Below are 12,500 nucleotides of genomic sequence, written 5' to 3'. Positions count from 1 at the left end.
CGCATTCGCTCGGTCTGCGCGGCCGGCGGTAGCCGGGGGCGAGGGGCATCGGGCGGTGGCGGAACCAGGCCGGCCCGACCGCTGGGGGCCGCCCGGGCGACGTTTGAATCTGTCGGGTCGGACCGCCGAATCCCGCGGGATTTCGGGATCGAATCTGCGGGTGGAATCGGCACCTCGTCCCGCTGTCCGGTTCCCCCCGGTCGACTGCAACGGGTTTCCGAGGCCCGTCGGTCAGGCGCGGTTCGCTCCGCAATCCGCCGGCCGATCGGCACCGGGCGGGGCTCTACGGAAAGAGGGGACCCTCCCGCGTCGAGTGCCGGCGCACCGACCCCGCAGGCTGACCGGGAAGGTGAAGACTCACCCCGCTGAATGCCCGGCCCCGGCTACCCTCCGGCTCCGGGGCCATAACTTCGGGGAGGGAGGTCCGATCCCCGCGCGGTCGACGGCAGGCGGTAGGGCTCGGAGGGGCGCGGCCTGGTCCGCGAGTGCCCCGGCGCCGCCCCTCTGCCCGTCCGAGGGACAGTAGGAAATGGCCATACCGCTTTCCGGCCGATTGCCGCCGGACGTCCGGCCGCATTCGCTCGGTCTGCGCGGCCGGCGGTAGCCGGGGGCGAGGGGCATCGGGCGGTGGCGGAACCAGGCCGGCCCGACCGCTGGGGGCCGCCCGGGCGACGTTTGAATCTGTCGGGTCGGACCGCCGAATCCCGCGGGATTTCGGGATCGAATCTGCGGGTGGAATCGGCACCTCGTCCCGCTGTCCGGTTCCCCCCCGTCGACTGCAACGGGTTTCCGAGGCCCGTCGGTCAGGCGCGGTTCGCTCCGCAATCCGCCGGCCGATCGGCACCGGGCGGGGCTCTACGGAAAGAGGGGACCCTCCGGCGTCGAGTGCCGGCGCACCGACCCCGCAGGCTGACCGGGAAGGTTAAGACTCACCCCGCTGAATGCCCGGCCCCGGGCACCCTCCGGCGCCGGGGCCATAACTTCGGGGAGGGAGGTCCGAGCTCCGCGCGGTCGACGGCAGGTGAAAGGGGCCGGTGCGCCGCGGAAGGCGACAGCAGTCCCGTCAGGCTGCACCTCTGCTCGGGCGAACGGCGTCAGGAAAAGGGGAGAGCACTTCCCCACCGATAGCTCCGGAACGCCCGGACCCATTGGCCCGCGGCACCGGTGGCTGCTAGAGGGCCTCCGGCGCCGTCAGCCGGGGTACGTCCCAGGCCGGCCGGACGGCGGGCAGCCGGAGGCAACGGCCTGGAACGGAGCCAGACTTGAGTCGTTCCGTGTGCCGTGGGCAAAAAGGCAGGGCTGCGGGTCAGCGCAGTTTGGCAAACCTAGCCGCAAGTGCGGGAAGGGCGGAGGAGCACACGGACGCCGCCTTCCCAAACTGAGCCCAAAGTGCCCAGGCATGCCCCCTTGATCTCGCCTAATCAGTGAGCCCAAAATAATTTCAGAGTGTGGAAACCTGATCCAAAAAGGTCGAAAAGAACGGCCAGAGATCAAGTCCGAAAGGGGAAATCAGTAACAAGCAAGCAGAGTAATCATTAACCAAAAAGCGCAAAATTATGTTAAAAGTGTGAAATCATTAACCAAAAAGTCGAAAATAATGTCCAGAGACCAAGTCCGAAAGTACAAATAATTAACCAGTAAGCAGAGTCATCATTAACCAAAAATCGCAAAAGTAAGTAAAAAGTGTGAAATCATTAACCAAAAATCGCAAAAGTAAGTAAAAAGTGTGAAATCATTAACCAAAAACTCGAAAATAATGTCCAGAGACTAAGTCCGAAAGGGCAAATGGTTAACCAGTAAGCAGAGTAATCATTAACCAAAAATCGCAAAAGTAAGTAAGAAGTGTGAAATCATTAACCAAAAATCGCAAAAGTAAGTAAAAAGTGTGAAATCATTAACCAAAAACTCGAAAATAATGTCCAGAGACCAAGTCCGAAAGGGCAAATGGTTAACCAGTAAGCAGAGTAATCATTAACCAAAAAGGGCAAAAGTAAGTAAAAAGTATGAAATCATTAACCAAAAAGCACAAAATTAAGTTAAAAGTGTGAAATCATTAACCAAAAAGTCGAAAATAATCTCCAGAGACTAAGTGCGAAAGGGCAAATGGTTAACCAGTAAGCAGAGTCATCATTAACCAAAAATCGCAAAAGTAAGTAAAAAGTGTGAAATCATTAACCAAAAACCCGAAAATAATGTCCAGAGACTAAGTCCAAAAGGGCAAATGGTTAACCAGTAAGCAGAGTAATCATTAACCAAAAATCGCAAAAGTAAGTAAAAAGTGTGAAATCATTAACCAAAAACTCGAAAATAATCTCCAGAGACTAAGTCCGAAAGGGCAAATGGTTAACCAGTAAGCAGAGTAATCATTAACCAAAAGGCGCAAAAGTAAGTAAAAAGTATGAAATCATTAACCAAAAAGCGCAAAAATATGTTAAAAGTGTGAAATCATTAACCAAAAAGTCGAAAATAATGTGCAGAGACTAAGTCCGAAAGGGCAAATGGTTAACCAGTAAGCAGAGTAATCATTAACCAAAAAGCGCAAAAATATGTTAAAAGTGTGAAATCATTAACCAAAAACTCGAAAATAATGTGCAGAGACTAAGTCCGAAAGGGCAAATGGTTAACCAGTAAGCAGAGTAATCATTAACCAAAAATCGCAAAAGTAAGTAAAAAGTGTGAAATCATTAACCAAAAACTCGAAAATAATCTCCAGAGACTAAGTCCGAAAGGGCAAATGGTTAACCAGTAAGCAGAGTAATCATTAACCAAAAGGCGCAAAAGTAAGTAAAAAGTATGAAATCATTAACCAAAAAGCGCAAAAATATGTTAAAAGTGTGAAATCATTAACCAAAAAGTCGAAAATAATGTGCAGAGACTAAGTCCGAAAGGGCAAATGGTTAACCAGTAAGCAGAGTAATCATTAACCAAAAAGCGCAAAAATATGTTAAAAGTGTGAAATCATTAACCAAAAACTCGAAAATAATGTGCAGAGACTAAGTCCGAAAGGGCAAATGGTTAACCAGTAAGCAGAGTAATCATTAACCAAAAAGCTTAAAAATATGTTAAAGTGTGAAATCATTAACCAAAAACTCGAAAATAATCTCCAGAGACTAAGTCCGAAAGGGCAAATGGTTAACCAGTAAGCAGAGTAATCATTAACCAAAAAGGGCAAAAGTAAGTAAAAAGTATGAAATCATTAACCAAAAAGCACAAAATTAAGTTAAAAGTGTGAAATCATTAACCAAAAACTCGAAAATAATGTGCAGAGACTAAGTCCGAAAGGGCAAATGGTTAACCAGTAAGCAGAGTAATCATTAACCAAAAAGCGCAAAATTATGTTAAAAGTGTGAAATCATTAACCAAAAACTCGAAAATAATGTCCAGAGACCAAGTCCGAAAGTACAAATAATTAACCAGTAAGCAGAGTCATCATTAACCAAAAATCGCAAAAGTAAGTAAAAAGTGTGAAATCATTAACCAAAAATCGCAAAAGTAAGTAAAAAGTGTGAAATCATTAACCAAAAACTCGAAAATAATCTCCAGAGACTAAGTCCGAAAGGGCAAATGGTTAACCAGTAAGCAGAGTAATCATTAACCAAAAATCGCAAAAGTAAGTAAAAAGTGTGAAATCATTAACCAAAAATCGCAAAAGTAAGTAAAAAGTGTGAAATCATTAACCAAAAACTCGAAAATAATGTCCAGAGACCAAGTCCGAAAGGGCAAATGGTTAACCAGTAAGCAGAGTAATCATTAACCAAAAAGGGCAAAAGTAAGTAAAAAGTATGAAATCATTAACCAAAAAGCACAAAATTAAGTTAAAAGTGTGAAATCATTAACCAAAAAGTCGAAAATAATCTCCAGAGACTAAGTGCGAAAGGGCAAATGGTTAACCAGTAAGCAGAGTAATCATTAACCAAAAATCGCAAAAGTAAGTAAAAAGTATGAAATCATTAACCAAAAAGCACAAAATTAAGTTAAAAGTGTGAAATCATTAACCAAAATGTCGAAAACAATGTCCAGAGACTAAGTCCGAAAGGGCAAATGGTTAACCAGTAAGCAGAGTAATCATTAACCAAAAAGGGCAAAAGTAAGTAAAAAGTATGAAATCATTAACCAAAAAGCACAAAATTAAGTTAAAAGTGTGAAATCATTAACCAAAATGTCGAAAACAATGTCCAGAGACTAAGTCCGAAAGGGCAAATGGTTAACCAGTAAGCAGAGTAATCATTAACCAAAAATCGCAAAAGTAAGTAAAAAGTGTGAAATCATTAACCAAAAACCCGAAAATAATGTCCAGAGACTAAGTCCGAAAGGGCAAATGGTTAACCAGTAAGCAGAGTAATCATTAACCAAAAATCGCAAAAGTAAGTAAAAAGTATGAAATCATTAACCAAAAAGCACAAAATTAAGTTAAAAGTGTGAAATCATTAACCAAAATGTCGAAAACAATGTCCAGAGACTAAGTCCGAAAGGGCAAATGGTTAACCAGTAAGCAGAGTAATCATTAACCAAAAAGGGCAAAAGTAAGTAAAAAGTATGAAATCATTAACCAAAAAGCACAAAATTAAGTTAAAAGTGTGAAATCATTAACCAAAATGTCGAAAACAATGTCCAGAGACTAAGTCCGAAAGGGCAAATGGTTAACCAGTAAGCAGAGTAATCATTAACCAAAAATCGCAAAAGTAAGTAAAAAGTGTGAAATCATTAACCAAAAAGCGCAAAAATATGTTAAAAGTGTGAAATCATTAACCAAAAACTCGAAAATAATGTGCAGAGACTAAGTCCAAAAGGGCAAATGGTTAACCAGTAAGCAGAGTAATCATTAACCAAAATGCGCAAAAGTAAGTAAAAAGTGTGAAATCATTAACCAAAAATCGCAAAAGTAAGTAAAAAGTGTGAAATCATTAACCAAAAACTCGAAAATAATCTCCAGAGACTAAGTCCGAAAGGGCAAATGGTTAACCAGTAAGCAGAGTAATCATTAACCAAAAGGCGCAAAAGTAAGTAAAAAGTATGAAATCATTAACCAAAAAGCGCAAAAATATGTTAAAAGTGTGAAATCATTAACCAAAAAGTCGAAAATAATGTGCAGAGACTAAGTCCGAAAGGGCAAATGGTTAACCAGTAAGCAGAGTAATCATTAACCAAAAAGCGCAAAAATATGTTAAAAGTGTGAAATCATTAACCAAAAACTCGAAAATAATGTGCAGAGACTAAGTCCGAAAGGGCAAATGGTTAACCAGTAAGCAGAGTAATCATTAACCAAAAAGCTTAAAAATATGTTAAAGTGTGAAATCATTAACCAAAAACTCGAAAATAATCTCCAGAGACTAAGTCCGAAAGGGCAAATGGTTAACCAGTAAGCAGAGTAATCATTAACCAAAAAGGGCAAAAGTAAGTAAAAAGTATGAAATCATTAACCAAAAAGCACAAAATTAAGTTAAAAGTGTGAAATCATTAACCAAAAACTCGAAAATAATCTCCAGAGACTAAGTCCGAAAGGGCAAATGGTTAACCAGTAAGCAGAGTAATCATTAACCAAAAAGCGCAAAATTATGTTAAAAGTGTGAAATCATTAACCAAAAAGTCGAAAATAATGTCCAGAGACCAAGTCCGAAAGTACAAATAATTAACCAGTAAGCAGAGTCATCATTAACCAAAAATCGCAAAAGTAAGTAAAAAGTGTGAAATCATTAACCAAAAATCGCAAAAGTAAGTAAAAAGTGTGAAATCATTAACCAAAAACTCGAAAATAATGTCCAGAGACTAAGTCCGAAAGGGCAAATGGTTAACCAGTAAGCAGAGTAATCATTAACCAAAAATCGCAAAAGTAAGTAAGAAGTGTGAAATCATTAACCAAAAATCGCAAAAGTAAGTAAAAAGTGTGAAATCATTAACCAAAAACTCGAAAATAATGTCCAGAGACCAAGTCCGAAAGGGCAAATGGTTAACCAGTAAGCAGAGTAATCATTAACCAAAAAGGGCAAAAGTAAGTAAAAAGTATGAAATCATTAACCAAAAAGCACAAAATTAAGTTAAAAGTGTGAAATCATTAACCAAAAAGTCGAAAATAATCTCCAGAGACTAAGTGCGAAAGGGCAAATGGTTAACCAGTAAGCAGAGTCATCATTAACCAAAAATCGCAAAAGTAAGTAAAAAGTGTGAAATCATTAACCAAAAACCCGAAAATAATGTCCAGAGACTAAGTCCAAAAGGGCAAATGGTTAACCAGTAAGCAGAGTAATCATTAACCAAAAATCGCAAAAGTAAGTAAAAAGTGTGAAATCATTAACCAAAAACTCGAAAATAATCTCCAGAGACTAAGTCCGAAAGGGCAAATGGTTAACCAGTAAGCAGAGTAATCATTAACCAAAAGGCGCAAAAGTAAGTAAAAAGTATGAAATCATTAACCAAAAAGCGCAAAAATATGTTAAAAGTGTGAAATCATTAACCAAAAAGTCGAAAATAATGTGCAGAGACTAAGTCCGAAAGGGCAAATGGTTAACCAGTAAGCAGAGTAATCATTAACCAAAAAGCGCAAAAATATGTTAAAAGTGTGAAATCATTAACCAAAAACTCGAAAATAATGTGCAGAGACTAAGTCCGAAAGGGCAAATGGTTAACCAGTAAGCAGAGTAATCATTAACCAAAAATCGCAAAAGTAAGTAAAAAGTGTGAAATCATTAACCAAAAACTCGAAAATAATCTCCAGAGACTAAGTCCGAAAGGGCAAATGGTTAACCAGTAAGCAGAGTAATCATTAACCAAAAGGCGCAAAAGTAAGTAAAAAGTATGAAATCATTAACCAAAAAGCGCAAAAATATGTTAAAAGTGTGAAATCATTAACCAAAAAGTCGAAAATAATGTGCAGAGACTAAGTCCGAAAGGGCAAATGGTTAACCAGTAAGCAGAGTAATCATTAACCAAAAAGCGCAAAAATATGTTAAAAGTGTGAAATCATTAACCAAAAACTCGAAAATAATGTGCAGAGACTAAGTCCGAAAGGGCAAATGGTTAACCAGTAAGCAGAGTAATCATTAACCAAAAAGCTTAAAAATATGTTAAAGTGTGAAATCATTAACCAAAAACTCGAAAATAATCTCCAGAGACTAAGTCCGAAAGGGCAAATGGTTAACCAGTAAGCAGAGTAATCATTAACCAAAAAGGGCAAAAGTAAGTAAAAAGTATGAAATCATTAACCAAAAAGCACAAAATTAAGTTAAAAGTGTGAAATCATTAACCAAAAACTCGAAAATAATGTGCAGAGACTAAGTCCGAAAGGGCAAATGGTTAACCAGTAAGCAGAGTAATCATTAACCAAAAAGCGCAAAATTATGTTAAAAGTGTGAAATCATTAACCAAAAACTCGAAAATAATGTCCAGAGACCAAGTCCGAAAGTACAAATAATTAACCAGTAAGCAGAGTCATCATTAACCAAAAATCGCAAAAGTAAGTAAAAAGTGTGAAATCATTAACCAAAAATCGCAAAAGTAAGTAAAAAGTGTGAAATCATTAACCAAAAACTCGAAAATAATCTCCAGAGACTAAGTCCGAAAGGGCAAATGGTTAACCAGTAAGCAGAGTAATCATTAACCAAAAATCGCAAAAGTAAGTAAAAAGTGTGAAATCATTAACCAAAAATCGCAAAAGTAAGTAAAAAGTGTGAAATCATTAACCAAAAACTCGAAAATAATGTCCAGAGACCAAGTCCGAAAGGGCAAATGGTTAACCAGTAAGCAGAGTAATCATTAACCAAAAAGGGCAAAAGTAAGTAAAAAGTATGAAATCATTAACCAAAAAGCACAAAATTAAGTTAAAAGTGTGAAATCATTAACCAAAAAGTCGAAAATAATCTCCAGAGACTAAGTGCGAAAGGGCAAATGGTTAACCAGTAAGCAGAGTAATCATTAACCAAAAATCGCAAAAGTAAGTAAAAAGTATGAAATCATTAACCAAAAAGCACAAAATTAAGTTAAAAGTGTGAAATCATTAACCAAAATGTCGAAAACAATGTCCAGAGACTAAGTCCGAAAGGGCAAATGGTTAACCAGTAAGCAGAGTAATCATTAACCAAAAAGGGCAAAAGTAAGTAAAAAGTATGAAATCATTAACCAAAAAGCACAAAATTAAGTTAAAAGTGTGAAATCATTAACCAAAATGTCGAAAACAATGTCCAGAGACTAAGTCCGAAAGGGCAAATGGTTAACCAGTAAGCAGAGTAATCATTAACCAAAAATCGCAAAAGTAAGTAAAAAGTATGAAATCATTAACCAAAAAGCACAAAATTAAGTTAAAAGTGTGAAATCATTAACCAAAATGTCGAAAACAATGTCCAGAGACTAAGTCCGAAAGGGCAAATGGTTAACCAGTAAGCAGAGTAATCATTAACCAAAAAGGGCAAAAGTAAGTAAAAAGTATGAAATCATTAACCAAAAAGCACAAAATTAAGTTAAAAGTGTGAAATCATTAACCAAAATGTCGAAAACAATGTCCAGAGACTAAGTCCGAAAGGGCAAATGGTTAACCAGTAAGCAGAGTAATCATTAACCAAAAATCGCAAAAGTAAGTAAAAAGTGTGAAATCATTAACCAAAAAGCGCAAAAATATGTTAAAAGTGTGAAATCATTAACCAAAAACTCGAAAATAATGTGCAGAGACTAAGTCCAAAAGGGCAAATGGTTAACCAGTAAGCAGAGTAATCATTAACCAAAATGCGCAAAAGTAAGTAAAAAGTGTGAAATCATTAACCAAAAATCGCAAAAGTAAGTAAAAAGTGTGAAATCATTAACCAAAAACTCGAAAATAATCTCCAGAGACTAAGTCCGAAAGGGCAAATGGTTAACCAGTAAGCAGAGTAATCATTAACCAAAAATCGCAAAAGTAAGTAAAAAGTGTGAAATCATTAACCAAAAACTCGAAAATAATGTCCAGAGACTAAGTCCAAAAGGGCAAATGGTTAACCAGTAAGCAGAGTAATCATTAACCAAAAAGCGCAAAAGTAAGTAAAAAGTATGAAATCATTAACCAAAAACTCGAAAATAATGTGCAGAGACTAAGTCCGAAAGGGCAAATGGTTAACCAGTAAGCAGAGTAATCATTAACCAAAAAGCGCAAAAATATGTTAAAAGTGTGAAATCATTAACCAAAAACTCGAAAATAATGTCCAGAGACTAAGTCCGAAAGGGCAAATGGTTAACCAGTAAGCAGAGTAATCATTAACCAAAATGCGCAAAAGTAAGTAAAAAGTGTGAAATCATTAACCAAAAATCGCAAAAGTAAGTAAAAAGTGTGAAATCATTAACCAAAAACTCGAAAATAATCTCCAGAGACTAAGTCCGAAAGGGCAAATAATTAACCAGTAAGCAGAGTAATCATTAACCAAAAAGCGCAAAAATATGTTAAAAGTGTGAAATCATTAACCAAAAACTCGAAAATAATGTCCAGAGACTAAGTCCGAAAGGGCAAATAATTAACCAGTAAGCAGAGTAATCATTAACCAAAAAGCGCAAAAGTAAGTAAAAAGTGTGAAATCATTAACCAAAAAGCACAAAATTAAGTTAAAAGTGTGAAATCATTAACCAAAAACTCGAAAATAATGTGCAGAGACTAAGTCCGAAAGGGCAAATGGTTAACCAGTAAGCAGAGTAATCATTAACCAAAAAGCGCAAAATTATGTTAAAAGTGTGAAATCATTAACCAAAAACTCGAAAATAATGTCCAGAGACCAAGTCCGAAAGTACAAATAATTAACCAGTAAGCAGAGTCATCATTAACCAAAAATCGCAAAAGTAAGTAAAAAGTGTGAAATCATTAACCAAAAATCGCAAAAGTAAGTAAAAAGTGTGAAATCATTAACCAAAAACTCGAAAATAATCTCCAGAGACTAAGTCCGAAAGGGCAAATGGTTAACCAGTAAGCAGAGTAATCATTAACCAAAAATCGCAAAAGTAAGTAAAAAGTATGAAATCATTAACCAAAAAGCACAAAATTAAGTTAAAAGTGTGAAATCAGTAACCAAAATGTCGAAAACAATGTCCAGAGACTAAGTCCGAAAGGGCAAATGGTTAACCAGTAAGCAGAGTAATCATTAACCAAAAATCGCAAAAGTAAGTAAAAAGTGTGAAATCATTAACCAAAAAGCGCAAAAATATGTTAAAAGTGTGAAATCATTAACCAAAAACTCGAAAATAATGTGCAGAGACTAAGTCCAAAAGGGCAAATGGTTAACCAGTAAGCAGAGTAATCATTAACCAAAATGCGCAAAAGTAAGTAAAAAGTGTGAAATCATTAACCAAAAATCGCAAAAGTAAGTAAAAAGTGTGAAATCATTAACCAAAAACTCGAAAATAATCTCCAGAGACTAAGTCCGAAAGGGCAAATGGTTAACCAGTAAGCAGAGTAATCATTAACCAAAAATCGCAAAAGTAAGTAAAAAGTGTGAAATCATTAACCAAAAACTCGAAAATAATGTCCAGAGACTAAGTCCAAAAGGGCAAATGGTTAACCAGTAAGCAGAGTAATCATTAACCAAAAAGCGCAAAAGTAAGTAAAAAGTATGAAATCATTAACCAAAAACTCGAAAATAATGTGCAGAGACTAAGTCCGAAAGGGCAAATGGTTAACCAGTAAGCAGAGTAATCATTAACCAAAAAGCGCAAAAATATGTTAAAAGTGTGAAATCATTAACCAAAAACTCGAAAATAATGTCCAGAGACTAAGTCCGAAAGGGCAAATGGTTAACCAGTAAGCAGAGTAATCATTAACCAAAATGCGCAAAAGTAAGTAAAAAGTGTGAAATCATTAACCAAAAATCGCAAAAGTAAGTAAAAAGTGTGAAATCATTAACCAAAAACTCGAAAATAATCTCCAGAGACTAAGTCCGAAAGGGCAAATAATTAACCAGTAAGCAGAGTAATCATTAACCAAAAAGCGCAAAAATATGTTAAAAGTGTGAAATCATTAACCAAAAACTCGAAAATAATGTCCAGAGACTAAGTCCGAAAGGGCAAATAATTAACCAGTAAGCAGAGTAATCATTAACCAAAAAGCGCAAAAGTAAGTAAAAAGTGTGAAATCATTAACCAAAAAGTCGAAAATAATGCCCAGAGACTAAGTCCGAAAGGGCAAATGGTTAACCAGAAAATCCGTCGAATAATGTCCAGAGACTAAGTCCGAAAGGGCAAATGGTTAACCAGTGGAAGGGCGATCAAGCGGAAAAATTTGCCCCGGTTACCCGGGATGGAGTTCCAGAGGTCCGGCCAGAGTTGTCAAATTCGTCCCGCTGATCGGACGCTTGTCATTCGGGTGGCTGGGGGTTGGCGGGGTATCTGCACAGTAGTAGGAGGTGGCAAGTCGGGACTTGGACGTTTATTCCAAGAGTCCACCCGAGCCTCCAGGTCTGCAGAGACCGACCCTAGCTGCCGCCCAACCGACTTTTAAGCCTTTTTCGGATGGGGATTTTTTCCCATTTTCGTCCATTTTTCGGGTTTTCTGTCGGGCTTAATAGGCGGCAGCCTGACCCCCGGCCGAGGCGGGGGGCGCACTCTCCCTTGCGTAAGGGTCCGGATTTGCCCCGGAAAGTGCCCCCGACGGCCTCCCGACCCGGGTGCCTGCAGGGCGGGGGAAAGGGTAGTCCCAGCCGCAGGAAATCATTAACCAAAAGACTTAGCCGTCGGGGCAGAGGCTAAGACCCGGGCTGGTGAAATCATTAACCAAAAGGAATGCACCCTTTTCCGAAAGTGCAGGCCGAAATAAGGCGAGCCTTGGGCCGGGAAGGCCAAAACCCCCAACTCATGGAAGTGTATGGGGTCGGACTCGGCGACTTTCCCGGGCCCCGAGTTGACCTTTCCCCACGGGGGCGGTCAAGTTGCTCCCGCCAAGAGGGCACGTTGCATTTGCTGCCGCTCTAGTCCCCGGGCTAGTTAATCAGTTGCCGTCGGAAGTCCCGATGCCGAAATGAAAAATGGCCGTTGCGGCGATTTGGCGCCTCATTTTCGGAAGGACTACCGGCAGGCAACCCGCCGAATTGACACTTGCGATTCGGGTGGCTGGGGGTTGGCGGGGTACCCGGAGATTTTCGGGAACTCGATTTTCAGAACTTTTGCTGGCAGCGGTTGCACTTGCAAAGTGGCCGAAGAAGTGCTCCCTCAAGGAAGGACCTTCTTTTGAAATAAAAGACCTTCCGAAGAGTGCCTGGAAGTCATTTATGAGCATTTAAGGGTAAATCTGGCGGACTTTCCATGCTCTGTTGCCGGCTCTGAAATATCGCACAGTTGGGTCTAGGCCGGTAGACTGGCTGTGAAAACAGACAAAGTGTTTTGGCGAGCGAGAGAAAACAAGGCCTTGGAACAGATTGGGGGGTGCGGAGGCACACCACACCCACAGGAAAAGAATTAATAAAAAAAAAACCAAAGTCTTATGACATGTCTGTTGGTACAGTGAGAAAAGCAAAGAAGGGAGGCTGCGATGGCAGAGCAAAGCCGACCTTCATACAGATATA

The sequence above is a fragment of the Heterodontus francisci genome, unplaced genomic scaffold, assembly GCF_036365525.1.
Source record: "Heterodontus francisci isolate sHetFra1 unplaced genomic scaffold, sHetFra1.hap1 HAP1_SCAFFOLD_701, whole genome shotgun sequence".
Lineage (NCBI taxonomy): Eukaryota > Metazoa > Chordata > Chondrichthyes > Heterodontiformes > Heterodontidae > Heterodontus > Heterodontus francisci.
Note: the sequence above shows the minus strand (reverse complement) of the source record.